The 21,698-nt window shown below is 38.0% G+C and overlaps 1 long non-coding RNA gene across 5 annotated transcripts; it reads right to left on the bottom strand.

Annotated features, from left to right (window-relative positions):
* Positions 1–6,290: 6,290 nt before the first annotated feature.
* Positions 6,291–20,891, bottom strand: LOC143519454 (uncharacterized). Of its 5 annotated transcripts, none has more exons than XR_013132431.1 (9): positions 20,877–20,891; positions 19,468–19,493; positions 18,253–18,307; positions 10,549–16,330; positions 10,289–10,404; positions 9,719–9,810; positions 7,736–9,096; positions 7,441–7,626; positions 6,291–7,339 (listed from the first exon to the last, which is right to left on the bottom strand). It is a non-coding gene; the product is annotated as an uncharacterized LOC143519454 (long non-coding RNA). The 5 variants fall into 5 exon arrangements; XR_013132433.1 differs by lacking the exon at positions 20,877–20,891 and having other exon boundaries at positions 7,736–8,391; positions 8,693–9,096; positions 19,468–20,792; XR_013132434.1 differs by lacking the exon at positions 20,877–20,891 and having other exon boundaries at positions 7,736–8,755; positions 9,000–9,096; positions 19,468–20,791.
* Between the last annotated feature and the right edge of the window lie 807 nt (positions 20,892–21,698).

Raw genomic sequence — 21,698 nt, 5'->3', positions numbered from 1 at the left:
TCCCAGGACTATGTGTCATACTGTGCAGTGTTGAAACATTTGGCCACTAGGTGGCGCTATTTGTGAAAATCATACATAACTCCTCCAAATTTTCACTTAGGAACATGCAACTTGTTTCATTTTATACCTTGCAGTAGACCTGACAACTTTGCAATTACAAGTCCTATTAAAAAATGCATACTTTTGTCACATTCATCAATTGTTTGAAAATAGCTCTTTAAGAACTAGTCCTAGGAATTTGATCCAATGATGGCAAAAATGGCATAGGCATAATCTGTAGACACTGTAGTTAACTAAATAAGGAAAAAATGTTGCATTTTTATTTGTCTGATTGGTCAATTTTTCCATTATATCCTTCTGGCCATGCCATAAATGACCTTTATTGCTATCACTCATAAACCATGTAAGTGATCAACTCCCAATTTGAAAGGCTTTTATATACTGAGGTCCTTGTGAGGTAGGCCAAGTTTGGTTCAAATTGGCCTGTCGGAGGCGCTACAGTACCCAAAAACCTGAGAAATCATAAAAACTCACGCAGCAATCTTGTTATGCAGAATACAGACAAGTAATGGGGCTTGTATGATTCAGATCAATGAGGTCTATAACATTGCAATTACATCTCATAACAAAAAGTGCACTGCCTGACCAGAAATGAACCTTTTAATTCACCAAAATGTCATTGCATTACTGAGATTAATGAGATATCAGTATGATAGTACTTGGGCTCCATCTATTGGCCAAACACCGAAACTGACTGAAAACAATTGCTCACATGAAACACCACACAAACGCACACAAAGCTGATCTCAGCATGTGATTTAGTTCTGTGATCTGAATCATTTTGCCAATACACATTATTTTGATCCTTTTGGGCCTTTAGTGCCTCAGTTGAATTGAATGTTTTGTCACATTGATTTACTTATGCATTTTTTCCACTCAAACAGCTTCTATTCACTTTTGGGTCTAAAGGACCTATTGGGCTTCTTTTTGCCTATTGAGGCCAAGAGGCCAATTTGTTGGTCTAAAAGACCCTTTGGGCTTTTTTGCCTTTTTTTGTGTGAACCCGCCAATCGCCGCTTGCGGCTATATTTAGGGCTCCGAGCACCAAAGGTGCTGGAGGCCTATTGTAATTGTTAGGATTTTTCTCCTTATTAGGGTTCACACACGTAGTGTGGGAAACCTATTGTTATTGTTAGGATTTTTCTTCTTTCTTATTATTATTAGGGTTCACACACATAGTGTGGGAAACCTATTGTTATTGCTCGGATTTTTCTTTCTTATTATTATTATTATTATTTTTCTCCGCATAAAACGCATACTGCAGCCTAAACCGTAAGGCGCAGGGAGACCAAACTTGGCAGACTGGTGTAGTCTGTTTGCGGGACCGTGCTTAAGTACAGACACCCAAATTGGCCTCATGGTGGCGCTATAGCGCAGCATTTTGCGTTTGGATTCATATCTCCCACCCCGTAGGTCCTAGACACAAAATTCCACTTCAGGTGCATTCCTTGGCTCCAGACAAACAAAAAAGCCTCAAGAACCATTAAGCTCCGCCTACTTAGATTTTTTGCTAATTTGCATAATATGCAAAACCTACTTTTTCATACTAGTCCCTGGTTTTTCATCTGATCACCACAATCTTGGTGTCAAAATATTCACAAGAATCTCATTATCAAGGAACATCAACAAAACTGTGACATTGGTATACAGTCTGGTTGTCACATGTCAATCAATAGCTCTGAGGCGTGGCCAAATTGACTTCAGCAGCTATATCTCAGCAATGCTTTGACCTATCTTTATGAAAATTTATCAGTTGTTAGGGCACATGACTCAGAGGTCACAGGTCAAAGCTGGCCACGATTGTCCAATAGGGGGCGCTATAACATGGGGAAATTTGTTTCTCAGAAACCATTAGTCACATCAAGCCCAAACTTTACAGGCATCATCAGGGGCCCAAGTGGTATCAAGGCACACAATGATGACCTCATCACTCAAAAAACATGGCCGCCATGAGCCAATTAATTTTTATTTGAATTAATTGGCCATTTGACAGACTTACCATTGGCCAATCAACATGAAACCTCATCACTGTACATATCCCAGGACTATGTGTCATACTGTGCAGTGTTGAAACATTTGGCCACTAGGTGGCGCTATTTGTGAAAATCATACATAACTCCTCCAAATTTTCACTTAGGAACATGCAACTTGTTTCATTTTATACCTTGCAGTAGACCTGACAACTTTGCAATTACAAGTCCTATTAAAAAATGCATACTTTTGTCCCATTCATCAATTGTTTGAAAATAGCTCTTTAAGAACTAGTCCTAGGAATTTGATCCAATGATGGCAAAATTGGCATAGGCATAATCTGTAGACACTGTAGTTAACTAAATAAGGAAAAAATGTTGCATTTTTATTTGTCTGATTGGTCAATTTTTCCATTATATCCTTCTGGCCATGCCATAAATGACCTTTATTGCTATAACTCATAAACCATGTAAGTGATCAACTCCCAATTTGAAAGGCTTTTATAGACTGAGGTCCTTGTGAGGTAGGCCAAGTTTGGTTCAAATTGGCCTGTCGGAGGCGCTACAGTACCCAAAAACCTGAGAAATCATAAAAACTCACGCAGCAATCTTGTTATGCAGAATACAGACAAGTAATTGGGCTTGTATGATTCAGATCAATGAGGTCTATAACATTGCAATTACATCTCATAACAAAAAGTGCACTGCCTGATCAGAAATGAACCGTTTAATTCACCAAAATGTCATTGCATTACTGAGATTAATGAGATATCAGTATGATAGTACTTGGGCTCCATCTAGTGGCCAAACACCGAAACTGACTGAAAACAATTGCTCACATGAAACACCACACAAACGCACACAAAGCTGACCTCAGCATGTGATTTAGTTCTGTGATCTGAATCATTTTGCCAATACACATTATTTTGATCCTTTTGGGCCTTTAGTGCCTCAGTTGAATTGAATGTTTTGTCACATTGATTTACTTATGCATTTTTTCCACTCAAACAGCTTCTATTCACTTTTGGGTCTAAAGGACCTATTGGGCTTCTTTTTGCCTATTGAGGCCAAGAGGCCAATTTGTTAGTCTAAAAGACCCTTTGGGCTTTTTTGCCTTTTTTTGTGTGAACCCGCCAATCGCCGCTTGCGGCTATATTTAGGGTTCACACACGTAGTGTGGGAAACCTATTGTAATTGTCGGGTTTTTTCTTTCTTATTATTATTATTATTATTATTTTTCTCCGCATAAAACGCATACTGCAGCCTAGACCGTAAGGCCCAGAGACACCAAACTTGGCAGAATGGTGTAGTCTCTTTGCGAGACCGTGCTAAAGTACAGACACCCACATTGGCCTGATGGTGGCGCTATAGCGCAGCCTTTTGCGTTTTGGTCCATATCTCCCACCCCTTAGGTCCTAGAAACAAAATTCCACTTCAGGTGGATTCCCTGGCTCCAGACAAACAAAAAAGCCTCAAGAACCATTAAGCTCCGCCTACTTAGATTTTTTGCTAATTTGCATAATATGCAAAACCTACTTTTTCCTACTACTCCTTGGTTTTTCATCGGATCACCACAACCTTGGTGTCAAAATATTCAGGAGAATCTCATTATCAAAGTTGCTTAAAAACATTTTGAGATTTGCATACAGTCTGGTTGTCACATGTCAATCAATAGCTCCAAGGCGTGGCCAAATTTACTTAAACAGCCATATCTCAGCAACGCTTTGACGGATCTTCATAAAATTTTAACAGTTGTTAGGGCACATGACTCCGAGGTCATAGGTCAAAGCTGGCCTCGATTGTCCAATAGGGGGCGCTATAACATGGGAAAAACTGTATCTCAGAAACCATTAGTCACATCAAGCCAAAACTTTACAGGCATCATCAGGGGCCCAAGTGATATCAAGACACACAATGATGACATCATCACTCAAAAAACATGGCCGCCATGAGCCAATTAATTTTTATTTGAATTAATTGGCCATTTGACAGACTTACCATTGGCCAAACAACATCAAACCTCACCACTGTGCATATCTCAGGACTATGTGTCATGCTGTGCAGTTTTAAAACATTTGGCCACTAGGTGGCGCTATTTGTGAAAATCATGCATAACTCCTCCAAATTTTCACTTAGGAACATGCAACTTGTTTCTTTTTATTCCTTGCAGTAGACCTGACAACTTTGCAATTACAAGTCCTATTAAAAAATGCATACTTTTGTCACATTCATCTGTTGTTTGAAAATAGCTATTTACAAACTAGTCATAGGAATTTGATCCAATTATGGAAAAATTGCTATGAGCATAATCAGTAGACTCTGTAGGTAAAAAGTGATTAAAAAAATGTTGGATTTTTATTTATCTGATTGGTCCATTTTCCCATTATATCATTGTGGCCATGCCATTTATGACCTTTATTGCTATAACTCATAAACCATGTAAGTGATCAACTCGCAATTTGAACTGCTTATATAGCCTGAGGTCCCTGTGAGGTATGCCAAGTTTGGTTCAAATTGGCCTGTCGGGGGCACTACAGTACCCAAAAACCTAGAAAATCATAAAAACTCAGGCTGCAATCTTGTTATAAAGAATACAGACAAGTAATTGGTCTTGTATGATTCAGATCAATGAGATCTATAACATTGCAATTACATCTCATAACAAAAAGTGCACTGCCTGACCAGAAATGAACCTTTTAATTCACCAAAATGTCCTATTTCATTTCTGAGATTAATGAGGTATCGGTATGATAGTACTTGGGCTCCATCTAGTGGTCAAACACCGGAACTGACTTAAAACTATTGCTCACATGAAATACCACACAAAGACACACAAAGCTGATCTCAGCATGCGATTTAGTTCTGTGATCTAAATCATTTTGCCAATACAATTTCTTTTGAACCTTTTGGGCCTTTAGTGCCTCAAATTGGCCTGTCGAGGGCGCTACAGTACCCAAAAACCTAAGAAATCATAAAAACTTGTGATGCAATCCTGTTATGCAGAATGCAGACGAGTAATGGGGCTTGTATGATTCAGAACAGTGAAATAATTAACTTTGAAATGACATCTCATAAAAGTGCACTGCCTGACCATAAATAAACCTTTTAATTCACTAAAATGTCTTATTTGTCACTATAATATCAGTATGGTAATACTAAATTCCGGAACTGACTGAAAACTATTGCTCACATGAAACACCACACAAACACACTCATACACACACAAAGCTAATCTCAGTATGCGATTTAGTTCTATGATCTGAATAATTTTTTTTCCAATAAAATGTATTTTTGTCTTTAGTGCCTCAATGGCCTGTTATTTCTTGATTGGGTCCATCTATATATGCAGTAGTGTCCATGTCTACTTCCTGTTGGATGATCTGCTGATCTGTGGATTAGTCCTGAACTTTTATGATGTCCTAATTCTTCTGTGGACAGAATAACATGAGTACTTGTGTTCGTTTTGCCTGTATTGTAAATTATTGCTTTTCTGATCATATGAAATAAAAGGCACTGCTGGCCAAAAGGTCAAAATGTGCAAATCTGTCCTAACAGCTTTGTTAAAGATTTATATTCATCATTGATGACATGTGACACTAACTACACTGCACTGTATATATTTACCAAAGGTATACAAACCTCTTTCATGCAATAAGTGTCAAAAGTTGCAAATTATTTGGCCAGTAGATGGAGCTGTGAGACAAAATTTGAAATGCACATATAGTTTTTAGACTTTTCCCTTCCAAAATACAGCGCATTGTTTAAAGGTCAAAGTTTTTAAACTCTTTCATAAAGTTCTCATGATCACTCATATGTGGAGATCTGTTTATACAGGCTATGTGCACTAAGTATCTGCATTCAAGAGGCTTATTTCCAGAGGTGGGCATTGCAAGTTCAGGAAGTAAAAGTCACCAGCAGGATTTTGCTCAGTCCTCCTGGATTGTGTTGATTCCACATTTTACCTGCATTGCACTAATTAGAAAATATAGCAAGCTTCAGTAAAATCCTGCTGAAGACTTTTACTTTCTGAACCTGTAATGTCCACCTCTGATTATTTCACCTCACATGCTCAAAGTGATTAAGGCCTTTGGTCTATGGCCTTTGTATCTAACCCTAATCCCAATTTTCTAAAAACAACAAGTGTATGTGATTTTCATTTGCATAAAATTGTCAGAACATTATATATTGACAAACATTTTCATATTTGGGCTCTATTTGAGACCAGTGCAAACTGTCAATATAATAACACACGAGAACCTCTTTATAAACATAATGTATTTTATTTATAACTGACAATCAACACAATGCAAAACTTTTCATGTTCAGTATAACAACTAGGAGAGAAGGCTGAATGCAAGTGCGGACTGACCAATGATTTAATACCAAAACGAATACATACACAGCACACAGAACAGACACCAAGAATAAATCAAACATCTAACATATGAACCAAACACTAACAGAAATAACTGGGTGGGCAAGGCTAAAGAAAAGAAAATACAACAAGCAAAACCACACAAAGTACATCTAACAGAGAATGTAAAATACAAGGAGTACACACAGACTAGTATTATAGACACAAAAGACCAAGATACCAAATAACATACAAGCAAGTGGTACTTACAATAACAGACCACATAAGAGACTAAACGCAAGACTTAAATACACTGACCAAAGAAGGTACTTAACAAGACACACCAGAAAGCAATAACGAGGGGCAGAAAACAAGGCAGGGGAGTGAAGTCAGACACAATGAGGAATTTCAAAATAAAAGACAAACGGAAGACATGACCGACAGGAGGGAGGCAGGACTGTGACATTCAGTCTGTTTATTTGAGATCATTTCTCTAGATAAATATAATAAAAAAAAATTTATGATAATGTATAGTATAACTATTGTAATAATCCCTCACTAAGGAGCTGAGGTGCCCTGTACTGGTTCACAGCAAATAAAAGAAACATCAGATAATAATACAGTCCACTGTAAATTAAAATTTTGTCATTATTGAGTTCAAAGCAGACCTGTAGTTAGTAATCACAATATGTGTAGATATCTATATATCTCTATGTGCAGTATGCAAGCAGCTTTACAAGCGCATGGGTCCATATCCCTAATGAGCAAGCCAGGGGCGACAGTGGCAAGGAAAAACTCCCTTGGCATGATTAGGAAGAAACCTTGGGAGGACCAAGACTCAAAAGGGAACCCATCCTCCATTGGGCGGCCCAGCTAGTAGTCACAGTCCCTCCAATATGGAAGTTGAGCCTCAGGTAGGAAGGACTTGTGTGACTGAATTCTCCTGAAGAATCATCTGAGCACATCAAATAGAGAGATAGTTAAGGTGCAGCTGTGACAGTTAGAGTGAAGGTGTTTGTCTGGTCTCTAAAGGAATATGAAATATGTTTAGCATACCTGCAGCAACACTTGTATCACAGACCTGTCCACCTTTTAATTCTGTGATAGAGTGTATGCCAATCCACATGTGCTAGATGTGACATCATTGGTAGATGACTGTAACATGGTCCTACAGTGCACACTGATGAACCATTGATGCCATCAAGACCACATGCCTTGTGTAAGGGAACCCTCCATAAAGATCTGAGCACATCAGACACAGACATGGTTAATGTGCACCTGTCACAGTACAATGGTAGTTTAACTTTACATAAAGATATGTTTGTCTCCAAATTACAATAGAACATCTTACCTGGTGAACGCAGCAGATACCAAATCTGTCCATCTCTGTAATCTGTGATAGCATGCAAGTGATTCCATATGTGCTTGATGTCACATCCTTGATAGTTGACTGCAACTTGTCCCTGGCCTTTAGAAGGACATTCCTGGCTTTCCTGTATGACACCAGGTTCCCAGACATGTAGGCAGCACTGACCACTCTTTGACCAATAGCTCCAGCCTTTAATCAGGAATTTTGGTTTGTGCAGGATTAGATGTGAAGTTAAATGTCCATGTTTATTGCTTCTTGGAAACTGTATTACCTGTGGATTCAGTCCTGAAGTATGATATTTGTCAACAGTCCTTTAACAGATGATTTGAGAACTGTTTTGCTTTGTTAAACATTTGGCCTGTATTTTATATTAATACCTTTATATTTCATAATAAAATAAAAAAATAAAATAAATAATACATACAATAAAATAAAATGCTGTGAACCAGTTAATAGGGCACTCTCAGCTCCTTAGTCTGTTCCCACAAGAGGCCGTCCAGAAAGTTTACCCCCTGTATCCCCCAGCCCCCCACATCGTGGACGCTTCAATTTGTGCCTGACTTAATCAAAAGTTTTAGTTCAAAGTGTCACCAAATTGTCAGTAAAGTGTCAGCAAACCGTCAGCAAACGTTAAGTACCTGAAATTGAAGATTAATGAAAACAATTCAGTACAATACATTCATGAAAACTGAAATATGTTGGCATAACAGAAACACTGACATCTTCTGCAGAAACATCTTTGATATATACATGATCAATCAAAGTGCCATGTTCAGTTGTTGGTTCTCTTATAACCTGAGTAAAGCCATGGAGTTGCATAGTATTACTGACTGTACTTGTTACAAAAAGATTTTCATTGAAATCTCCCATGATCACTTTTCTTCCTGGGAACCTGTCAATATGAGAAATCAAGTGTATCAGGTTATTTTGAAACATTACCAGATTGTAGGAAGGAGGTCTGTACAGAACTGCCACTGTTGTATTCAGCTGAGGTAGGATGAACTGCAGGCATTCAATGTTAATGCATGGTAAATCAACAATACTACAACCAGTATGTCGTTTATAATACACACCAACACCACCATGTTGTCGATCCTTCAAGTCAGCAAACATCACCTGACTAGTGTCATATGAAAAACATCTGGGTTTACTATAGAATGTAAATTCAGATAATTCAATATCAATGTTGCAATCATTTGGTTGTAACCAAGTTTCTGTCACACAGATAATGTCAGCTTCCATGTACCTCGTATCATGTCTCAGGTTTTCCACATGGCATGTTAGTCCTTCAACATTGTGCAGAAGAATCTTGTATGACCCACAGGGAGGTGGCAGCTCTGTCACTGGTTCAATAAATAGAGGCATGTTATGTAATGACTGTTCAATGTCTTCTTTTGCATAAATAGCACTCTCTTTGAAATCTTTTATCTTAAGCCCTTCCAAAGATGTTACACGACTCAAGGCCACATATGCTTGTCCTGCTGCAAATATCTTTTTTAGTGACACAACAGCTTTTTCCACAGTAAGACCTTGTACTTTGTGAACAGTGCAAGCCCAAGCTAATTTCAGGGGAAACTGTCGTCGCATTCCACCACTTTTTGTCACTCTTTCTTCTTCAGGGAAAATAGGAGTGGCTTTTTCAAATCCTGGTTTTAAACAAGGATGTTTTGCTCTTAATTTATTTCCTATTCTTTCATTTTCAAATGTGACATATATTTTGGCTGGAAAGTCATCTTCAGAATCAAAACACACTTCAGCAACTGTACCAAATGCACCGTTTACAAGTCCGTCTGCTACATCAATGTTTTTAAGAAGCATAACATGAGCATTTACAGCGATGTGAAGAGATTCTGGTAAAGACGTGTGGGTAGTATGAACATGATGTCCATGCATTTTTTCCAGCCGACCTGTTTTTGCAACCTTTTCAAAGTCCTGTGCATGAATGATAGTAATGTCTGCACATACCTTCTTCAACATGTTTGCATTGTGATCATCCACTTCAGCATTTGTTGCATAAATATACAGAGCAGTACTGTCCAGTTCATCACCTTCACCACCTGTTTCACATAATTTCAACATATTCACATCATGTTCTGACAAATTATCTTGTCTTTTGTGTTTCCTTAAACGACTCAGTAACTGAGCAAACTCCATGTTTTTTTGTCTCATGATTTGTGACAGCTCAACCAATGCAAAGTGGTTCTGCCATAGATTTACACCTTTAGGCTCAGTGTATAGAGACTTTCCTTTCACAGGAGAAAGTTGATAAAAATCTCCAACTGCAATTATAGACACATTTCCAAAAGCAGAATAATCTCCTTGTTGTTTAATTTGTCTCAATCTGCCATGAATATACGATAAGAGTTTGTGATCAACCATTGAGATTTCATCAATAATGACAATTTGTAGATTTCCCAATTTAGCTCTCAGTGAATTTATCTTTTCATCTCCGAGCGGTTGATAAGGCAGCGTTACCTCTGGTGATATAGAGAAACAGTTGTGTATTGTTGCAGCGTCGATGTTAAATGCACTTACACCAGTTGGAGCTGTTATTAACACATGCGTCTCATCTGGATTATCTGACAATCGGGACAGGATGCGACATGATTCGTAGTATATTGCTTTGATTAACATGGATTTTCCAACACCACCTGGACCAGATATAAACACATGAAATGGCTGCGGGTTTTTAGCAAGTGTCTTTTCTAAACACCAATGTCGAATTTTGTAAAATATTTCAGACTGTTGTTCGTTTAGTGAACGAAGCACATACATTGCTTCCTCTTTTCGCATACCTTTCTCTTTTCCTATAGCACAGCGTGGTTCAGCTGGTAATAAATCAGGTATGTCAGCAGCAGAAATATTTTGCTCTGTTTCATCAGTAGGATTTTCTTTTCTGTGAAGACATTCTAAACGTTCACGTTCATTCTCTGGACAGATTTCCGCCCAAGCATCTTCCACTGCACCGTTTCTTTTTAACTGTTCCTCGGCTTCATCTATTGTGTCAGCATCTTTCTCGAAATATGACATATTTAAGTCTACTATTGTTTTGACTGATTGGACTTCTTCATCAGAATATTTGATAAACCCAGTCTTATAAAAATCCTCATAAGTGTTGAAAGTTGGTGGCTTGAGTTGACAATCCAAATAATGAGGCAAAAACAATTGCAAAATACTTTGATAATGCTTCTCTGGATGTTTTGTGGGTGAAAAGCGAGCGTATCGCACAACAGCAGAATCTGTTCGTGTCCGTTTCCTTATGAATCCTAAGCTTTTCTCCAACTTTATGGCATCACGAGCTGAACTTTCAGATTTTGACAATATTCTGTACTCCGATGCAAAACTGGCTAAACACATCTGGGAAAATTCGTCCGTTTTTGGTCTATATCTGTATCTGTCTGTGATGCTGTTCATCCATATGTTTTGATTATCATCATTGTCATATTCAGCTCGCGTTTGTATTACGTGAAGTGGAAGACTCATTCTCACTACGTTATCACCAGTAGGAATAAATTGCACTTTGCGAGAGGCTTCTTTCAGTTTCATGTTAGTAAGTCGGTACACACTTTCCTGAGCTGAAACTTCACGATTGTGTAAAAATACACTTCCGAGTTTCCGTAAAGCATGTTTAGCGTCAAGGTTACCTTGTTCTGTGGCTTCTTTTTGAGTACGTGACAAAAGCAATCCCATCTCTCTCTCAGCTTTGGAAATGTAAGAGATTATATACACAATGCAAGAATATGCATCAACTACAAACTGAATGTCCATATTTGCATTCCAACAACGTATAAGATCTCTGTTGTATTGGTTTACCCATATGTCACCTGGTTTTCTTTTTAGGACAAAAGTAGTTTTTCGAGACACTCTGATGTAAGCAGCTTCAAATATCTCTTGACTTATACCAAGCGAAGCAAATAACTCCTCAGTAGAATCAAAGATAACATCTGTATTCAATAACGCATCTTTTACTTTTTTCATGATAGCCTCTGCTACATCTTTTTCCATTGAAGGCATGTTATTACCTTTGGCTGATTCCACATAATTCTCATCTTTCTCTTTAGCATCTTTTTCAGGATTGTCAGTTTTACGCCTTGTTATAAATGTTCTGCTACTCGGTGGGCGTGGAAAATTAAAACGACAAGTTGTTTTCTTTTTTCTGCATGATTTTGAATGTCTTTTGCTGTGTTGTTGTACACTGGAAACAATGTCATGCATTTCTTTGTCATCCTCCGATGGCATTTCACATGTCACATAGTGATCTACAAATGACACAACTTCATCATCATCATTTTTGTCCACTTGAGGTGCATCCTTGACCCAAAACAAGCAGTGAGTGTGAGGTGAGCCACGCTGTTGAAATTCAACTCTGTAAAAGTAATCAACAATTTCGCCAATCGGTTGTGCTTCAGACATAATCACATCTTTAAGGAAATAGTGGAATCGATGTTCAAACATCCTGGCTGCTGTGACAGGGTTAGTTTTTATTAGAGCACATCTTTCTGACCAGTCTAGATCATCAGTAGAAGTTTCTCTCCCCTCTTGTTTGAGAATAGTTTGCAATAATTCTGGCCAACGCAGATCAGCAGATGAAAATGAGCAAAACCATGTGGGAATACCCAGTTGTCGCACCATTGCAAACAGGTCTTTTTGAACACTTTGCCAGAAAGGGGGTGTACCACGAATAGGTCTTAAGAATTTATACCCTTCATCAAAATTGAAAATGTTCTGCAAGGCTTCTCTGTTAGTCAACATTTCTGATGTAATCACAGGTTTGTTGCGTGTATCATGTCCTTTTCTCAATGCAATAGACACATTTGACACAATCTGATTTAACTCTGACAAATATTGACCATAAAAAATGTAATCCAAGTTCTTTGCAAAACGTCCGTCTGCGTTGAGTATTCTGGTGTTCAAGTATCTGCTCAGTGTGAGTTTCTCTTTTCTGTGGTCATGAAAAGTACCCGTACCATTTGGAAATAGAACTGGAAAACACTTTGCCTCATTTGAATGATCGTTCAAGAGCCTTACAGGATTATTACCTTCTGCAGGTGCCACAGACATTATGCCATCAAAGTGCTGATCCAAAACCTCTTGTGCAATATCAACAGGTTGTAAACAGGTATCCATGAACATACCGTGCTGTTGTCTGTCGTGCAAGGTTTCATCTATATCCACATCTTCAGATTCATTATTCTCATCATTGTTCTCCTCATCAACATGCTGTGTACATGTGTCATCAGGCTCTTGTGTTTCATGTTCAGTTTTATTTAGTGGATTGACCCAGTCATTATTAAATGTCACATCTCTGTAAAAGTCATTATGTTGTTTGAGGTACAATAATGCATCCTTTATTTTTTCTGTATTAACAAATTTGTACTCATAGTGCCCCTTGTAAGTCAATTTCCTCTTTAGTTTTATGCGAATCATCAAATCAACATTTTCTGTTCTTGGTAGCACTTCAGTTACATCTGTAATGTTAGATGGAACACACACAACAGGTCCATGAACACCATTCTGTCCACCTTTTGGTAAAGACACAAGTCTCATGAATGGAATATTCATCCCAATCAGATGTTGTTCAAGTGAGTTTAGATTGTGTAGTTCAGGTGGAATTGGTTCTAGTGCAAGATTGTTCATAACACTTTCTTCTGGCATTTTCCCATTAAGAATCTTTCTGTGACATGTGTAGCAAATCCACAGTGATCCAGCAGGGCCAGTTTGAATGTTACACTTAGGAACACAGGTATGACTACATCGATGTAAGTATGTGTCAGTAATACATCTCTCTGCTATGGAAACAACCTCCTGGGCTTTATTGAGATATGTATCTTTTCTGCATTTGATTACTTGATTCTTGAACAATAGTCGATGGCATACTGAGCACACATATTCAGGACCAGTACTTATTTTCTCTCTGAAGTTTTCAGTCACATAGTTAATATCTTTGTGTTTCCTTTTTTCTGTGTTCTTTCTTTCTTTACTTCTGTTTTTAGTAACGTTAGCATAGCAGATGTCTGTTTTATACCTCTCAATACCAAGTTGTTTCTTAGCTGCTTGATGTTGAGGATCATGATGATAAGCTTCAAAACTCCTCTCCATACTCTTCTTTTTCTTAGCCGTTTGATATTCTGGATCGGTATGATAAGCGTCAAAACTCTGTCTTTTTATAGTCTCTCTGTGATGTTCATTTGAGGAATATTTATTAATACTTAATTGTTTCACATGTTCCCTGTGTTCCATATCCGTCGCATATTTGTTTACACTTGCTTGTTTAACTTTTCCACTGTGTTCCATATCCGTCGCATATTTGTTTACACTTGCTTGTTTAACTTTTCCTCTGTGTTCCATATCCGTCGCATATTTGTTTACACTTGCTTGTTTAACTTTTCCACTGTGTTCCATATCCGTCGCATATTTGTTTACACTTGCTTGTTTAACTTTTCCTCTGTGTTCCATATCCGTCGCATATTTGTTTATGCTTAACTGTTTATTCCGTTCTTTATGTTGCGAATTCGTTGCGTATTCAACACTGCTACGTGTTTTGACACTATCTCTGTATATTTCATTTTCACGGTATCGTTTCAGTGTTCTCTGAATCTTTTCCTCCTGGCTTGTTCCATATTTGATTCTCCGTTTCTCAAGTTCAGAGCGACTGGACTTTGTTTCTGATTTTCTGCTGTCACATCTCTTTAAACCTAGTGCGGCACAGGTCTGTCCATCAGGAACTTTAACACACGTCACTACTTCATAATGAGACTCGCTACAATGTTTGAGGTATATTCCCGCATCTTGGTCGCAACTATTGCACGATGAATATTTTAGCCACGTATTTCTAGTGAATGTAAATATATTGGTAAAAAAAAGATCGGCTGCAGCTTGTATTTCAACTTCAGTAGCCCAGGTTCCCACGTATTTCATTCGGGAAGTAGCAAGATAATTTGCAACAGATGAAAACCCTTGTCGAAGACAGTTAATGTACTTAGATTCGTTTCTCTCCATTTGTGTAGTTACAGCACGTCGTATTTTTCTGTGTTCTTTCTCACTTCCGCTAATTGCAAATGCCAGTGATCTGAATAAACAGTTACCGTCACCAATGATAGTTTTTGTTTCACAAGGATCACCCATCGGTACTGGTATGATTTGGTCGCTACGAGCATGTTCGATGTACACAACGTTTTGCCTTAAACATAATGTCTTCTGCTGTTTCACTGTCAATGGACAAAACTGAAAGTATTCACGTTGTGTGTCGCCAATCAGCACGTCACTGTCATTTCTCACAGATACATCGGTAAGGTTGTTTACATGCTTCATTCGTTTACCAACATGCAGTTCGGGTACCGTTTTCACCTCGGAATCATTGTCAGCTGCTTTGCGTTTACTTTGCACGTTTGCTTTGCTGCAGGGTTGTGAACGGTCAAATGCGTCACCTTTTTTAGTTTCATTTTCATTTGTGTTACGATTTCGTTTTAGCACACTGCTGTAGAGCTCTCGGTGTGTAGTGACAGACAAACCACCTTGTGTTTTCTCTTCCGCTGTGCTTCTGCCAGTTATGTTCACAACAACGCCAGTAACTTCAAATTGTGCTCCTTCAGCTTTCAGTGAAAGACCAAGTATCATAACGTGGTTAAGTAATGATTCCATGTCAGCATAAAAAGCAGCCAAACTCTTGCCTGAATCAATACGTGCACCGTTTTCGCTTCGTGAATGAGAGTCAATCAGCACATACCAGGAGTCTTGTTTAATGATAGCACATGTATTCTCTTTAACAGTAAACAAACATGCTTCACATTGCATAAACACTCTTCGGATTGCCTCATCATGTGACATAAGAACGTTTTGTAACGGTCCATATTCAGTGACGCCAAACTTCCCAGTAAACATTTCATCATGAAAATTTATTGAAAAGTCATATCCACACACAGTGTATTCTGTAGGTACATCTGTAACATATAAATAGCCCAATGGATCATGAATTTTGCCGGCATCTCTTATATTGCTGTAGAATCTGTCACCATTCAGCAGAACATCATCAAGGTCTCTGATTGTCCAAGAAAGCACATTTTTTACTTTGTTAGTCATGATGGCAGTAATACTATTTGCAACACATTGTTTGTTACTGTTTATGCCAAACTTTGGATGAGCTTGATGAAAAGAACCTCTGAGCATATCCACATGTACACATTCATCAGAATCAGTTTTGCAGCTTGTATCTGGTAAGGTATTTGGCAAGTATTTGGCAATTGTATTTGGCAAGGTATTTGGCAAGGTATTTGGCAAGGTATTTGGCAAGGTATTTGGCAGGTATTTGGCAGCTTGAGTTTGTAAATTGCTTTGAGGAGTGCTCTTCAGGAGCACTCCCGTGTCAGTCAGACCTTTTTTGTCAAGGGATGAAGGCATAACCCCGTCAGTCAGAGACGAGATCTGGTCTGCAGGACAGCTGTGGCTCACAGGAACAGTCTCAGTCAGGACCTTTTTGTCAGGGGAAAAAGCCAGAACCCCGTCAGTCTGAGCCACAAGCCGCTCCGTAATCCTCCTCCTGGCTGCAGCCGACCTCAGCGAAGCTTTCGTGCGAGGCATCTGAAAATACAAACACACAACCAGTCAAAACCTATGATGTCTATCCCAACACGACATACTAATCAATCAATATTACTTAATACAAACAGCACATATCAAATCATAAAAAGAAAAAAGGTAAAAAAAAATCAGAACAGACATTGTATTCGTGACAGGTGTATTCATGACTAATTTCTTACTTGCATACATTGTTACAGTATTGCATATAGAAATTACTGTGAAGTAAATGCCTTCCTAACACCATGTTATACAAACTAAGCATTACTTTATAATCAAGGGACTTGATTCAAGGGACCATTTCCACTAATGTACATTTTTCAGAATACAATGAGCAAAACCACGCTTTACTGCTCATTTAAAAGCTGTATAGCTTTAAAACAAATAACCACATCAGAATACTTGATCAGACAAGCTTAAGTTGCAAATATGTACATCACTAAACACTTTCAGCTCAACAGTTTAAAAATGTATTGTGTGTGTGAGATGTGTTCAGCAGGCTTTGCTTCAACAGGACATTCTTGCTTCTTCCTTGGAACGCCAACATTCATTCTTCATCTGATTCAGGAGCTTGATGTCAGCAGCACCTGTGTAACAGCTGTTTCATATACTCTACTTGTGCTAAGCACTGATCACTTAGTGTATATATAAATAAACAATTTAACACATTAAATGTCTTTGTTCCAATAGCGTAGTTAATCTAACAGACAAGTTAAACAAAAACATTCCATTTGGTTCCACTTTAGCAATTAAAACATATTACCACATAATGCATTGTGAAACAGAATATGTATTATGAAAATGTTGCTGGGTGTTATCGTGCCCATGCTAACTTCTAAGCATTAATTTCAATAGTAGTTAAATTAATAATACATTGTTCAGCTCATCATTTGTGCACTTACTCAACTGGACACTAAACTCAACCATGTTTACTCACTATATAATAATTTTGTATACCACCACTCAACACTAAATCAACTTCACAGCTAAAATGCATGTGTGTGTCATCTTCATACAGCAGGCATTGCTCCAAGATTAATCTTGTGTGTGTGGCACATCATCTAGCAGGCGTTGAGTGGCATCCTCAACCAGCAGGCGTTGAGTGGCATCCTCAACCAGCAGGCGTTGAGTGGCATCCTCAACCAGCAGGCGTTGAGTGGCATCCTCAACCAGCAGGCGTTGAGTGGCATCCTCAACCAGCAGGCGTTGAGTGGCATCCTCAACCAGCAGGCGTTGAGTGGCATCCTCAACCAGCAGGCGTTGTGTGTGTGTGTGTTATTCTTGTGTCTTAATTGTCACACCAACAGCACATTTCACATCTTTCAAAGTTGATCAGTATCATGTAATCAGCAGCACATGTGATACCTGTTGCACATACTCACAAGTGTATTACCATTTGATGGGCTATTTTATAGCATGCATTAAATATTTCTAGTGCAAATACTACACATTCACTGCATTAATGTAATTACTGCTGCATAATCTTTAAACTATTGGACAGAATATTCATGAGCCAATTAAACTGTGAGAATGCATCAAATTGTCCTCAACACAGAATACAATGAAGACTACTTCAAGACATCCGCTACACTGCAGTTTACTCTGTTCCAAATAGGAGTATAAATTTAGTCTAGGCAATAAGCAGGTTAACTTACTGTACCTAATCAAGTTTCAAACATCAAAGCACAATTAAGACAGGGTACACATTGAACAGGACTTTGAGAAGTTGGAGCTGCAGTTTCTGAGTTCTCTTCTATACATTTTACATTATTGCTTCCAAGTGTTTACATATCACTACAGATACTCATCATAAATGAACAATTATTCTGCAACACATCAACTACTCTCACCATTCATTGTGTGCACCGTTTTATAAAGGTATACCAGTTCAACCACTGTTCATACACGATACACTTCAAACGTACCTTTAATGTGTTCCAGCACAATTCTCCTTCACCACAATTCTCCTTCACCAACAAGCTATTCATACAAAATAGACAAAACACATTTGTAACAGTTAGTAAACATTAAGGGGTTAAAAAATTCATATGTATAATTTTAAAAAGCTGCTATAACGACATGAATCATCAATTGGACAAACACTTAGAATCTTTCTATTCTACTTAAGGCTACAGTTATACAGCATTACTAAAGCCCCATACTTATCAAGTTATTTGGCTAGTGTATATAAGTATGGTATGGAAGTTTATCTATGTTAATTTTAAAATGAAAATGTGAAAATAATTAAAATATTAGTCCATTCTAACTTCTAAGCATCAATTTCAACACAGGTTGTTAAATTAATAATACTATATAATAATTTTGTATACACCACTCAACACAAAATCAACTCCACAGCTAAAATGCATGTGTGTGTGTGGCATCTTCATCCAGCAGGCGTTGTGTGTGGCATCTTCATCAAGCAGGCGTTGCTCCAAGATTATCGCGTGTGTGTGGCATCTTCAACCAGCAGGCGTTGTGTGTGTGTTATTATTCTTGTGTCTTAATTGTCACACCAACAGCACATTTCACATCTTTCAAAGTTGATCAGTATCATGTAATCAGCAGCACATGTGATACCTGTTGCACATACTCACAAGTGTATTACCATTTGATGGGCTATTTTATAGCATGCATTAAATATTTCTAGCGCAAATACTACACATTCACTGCATTCATGTAATTACTGCTGCATAATCTTTAAACTATTGGACAGAATATTCATGAGCCAATTAAACTGTGAGAATGCATCAAATTGTCCTCAACACAGAATACAATGAAGACTACTTCAAGACATCCGCTACACTGCAGTTTACTCTGTTCCAAATAGGAGTATAAATTTAGTCTAGGCAATAAGCAGGTTAACTTACTGTACCTAATCAAGTTTCAAACATCAAAGCACAATTAAGACAGGGTACACATTGAACAGGACTTTGAGAAGTTGGAGCTGCAGTTTCTGAGTTCTCTTCTATACATTTTACATTATTGCTTCCAAGTGTTTACATATCACTACAGATACTCATCATAAATGAACAATTATTCTGCAGCACATCAACTACTCTCACCATTCATTGTGTGCACCGTTTTATAAAAGTATACCAGTTCAACCACTGCTCATACACGATACACTTCAAACATACCTTTAATGTGTTCCAGCAGAATTCTCCTTCACCAACAGGCAATTCATAGAAAATAGACAGAACACATTTGTAACAGTTAGTAAACATTAATGGGTTAAAATAATTCATATGTATAATTTTAAAAAGCTGCTATAACGACATGAATCATTAATTGGACACTTAGAATCTTTCTATTCTACTTAAGGCTACAGTTATACAGCGTCACTAAAGCACCATACTTATCAAGTTTTTGGGCTAGTGTATATAAGTATGGAAGCTTTTCTGTGTCAATATTAAAATGAAAATGTAGCCTAACACGCATGTTCCACACATACAAGCAACTTTGAGCTCAAAATTCAAATGCAATAACTCCATTTACATTTGCAATGTGATAGACGTCTATTCATATTTCACATACATTTTGGTGCTGACAAACCACCGACACAAAAAAACATTCACATTCAGACTAGTATAAAAAGCACAAATTGCCTCTGCAAGCACGTACATTTTTATACACAACGTAAAAAATTATATACATAACATACTCATAGTCCATTATTTTGACTAAAAAAATTAAAACCTGTGCGTGACCAGGTTTTCCAACGAGCACAAAACATGCATAGCAACACTCGACCCAGCAGACGCTTCATTTACCCAAATACACCATTATCTGGGCTACATTAAACCATATACACGAATCGCCCGATTGTACAGTTATAAATCAGTACGTGTAAGTGCTACTACTTCACTACATCTACAACCACGCCTACTCAGCCAGCGCCCTCGTGGTCAGCTGCACTGGGCGCCGCCATTACAGGCACAAGACCCACACGCCATCTTAGAGCAACTACAAAACCGCTCTTACTCATACATATACAAATCATGTATACTTGCTCATACATGTACACTGCAAATATATGTAACATCAAATAACTCGTTTTCATGAAAGAACTAGGCAATATAAATGAAAACTGATGGCACTCTGGACAACTACAACAGCACAAAAACGTTCCGCTAGCATACGCACGGAACATGCTAGCGTTGTACTAGCGAACGCACTAACCACGTTATAACATACTTTAATCCTTTATTTAGCTCATTTGCCATCTCATACACTAAAACGTCCATCTAAACACAATTAACCAAACAATCTAGAGCAAAAATCCGACGTCAAAAACAACACATTTCTGACATTTGTCTAATCGGACTAGCATGCTAAGCGCAAACAGCATGATAGCATTGAACTAGCACACGCGCTAATTACATTATAACATACTTTTATTCTTAATTTATCTCATTATCTCCCTCACTAAACTTTACGTCCACACAAGTAACTTTATCACAAACAAGAACATTAACCCAGCATATTAAAAAACAGCACATTTTAGACAATTGTCTTACACTACTTAAGAGACCAAAGCACATCTTACCTCAACAAGAGCAGAATGCACGAAAGAACCTGATCGCACGTGCGAGGGAACATTCTGGGGCGGGGCCATCGACCAGAACAGGATACACGGGCAGCAGACACCCTTCAACAACCACAATGACTTTAAGTCCACATTAGTCAGTCTTTTAAAGCCATCACATTTGTTGTGATCCTAATATTTATGATTCTGAAAATCAAATAATTAGAAGTAAATGTCTTGTGTGGTTTTCATGTCCCATGGCCTCAAAAACGCACACACACAGCCCTGTAAGTAAACATGCACTCACTTTCTTTATTATACTTGGCTACCACAAGAACACCATGACAAACCAAAATAAGTATTTGTCAGCATGTTGATAAATTCTGTTTTTTTTTAATTATTATTTAGTCATGTTTTTTACTGCCTCATAGGCCTATTGTCTAGACTTCTCATTAAGAAATCCACTTCAAGCATTCTAATCAAAACGTATCACATATAGCATAAACACTCACAGATCTACCTACAGTACTCACTACACATGGTCTTTTCTCCCTCTTATCTCTCTCTGTATTACACACTCCACCATATTATGTCAGACATGCTCACTGTGACAACTAACACTGCCCATTATACACACACAGACACACATTCACATACAGCCCTTACTCATGAACACTTTCACATAATCACAACAAACCTATCTCTCTCTCTCTCTCTCTCTCTCTCTCTCTCTCTCTCTCTCTCTCTCTCTCTCTCTCTCTCTCTCTCTCTCTCTCTCTCTCTTTATTATACATGCACACACATGCACTGGCCTACCTATTGGTTTCATATACACATTGCTTC

Source organism: Brachyhypopomus gauderio, chromosome 7 (assembly GCF_052324685.1).
Source record: "Brachyhypopomus gauderio isolate BG-103 chromosome 7, BGAUD_0.2, whole genome shotgun sequence".
Classification (NCBI taxonomy): domain Eukaryota; kingdom Metazoa; phylum Chordata; class Actinopteri; order Gymnotiformes; family Hypopomidae; genus Brachyhypopomus; species Brachyhypopomus gauderio.
This window is presented reverse-complemented; position numbering and strand designations above follow the sequence as displayed.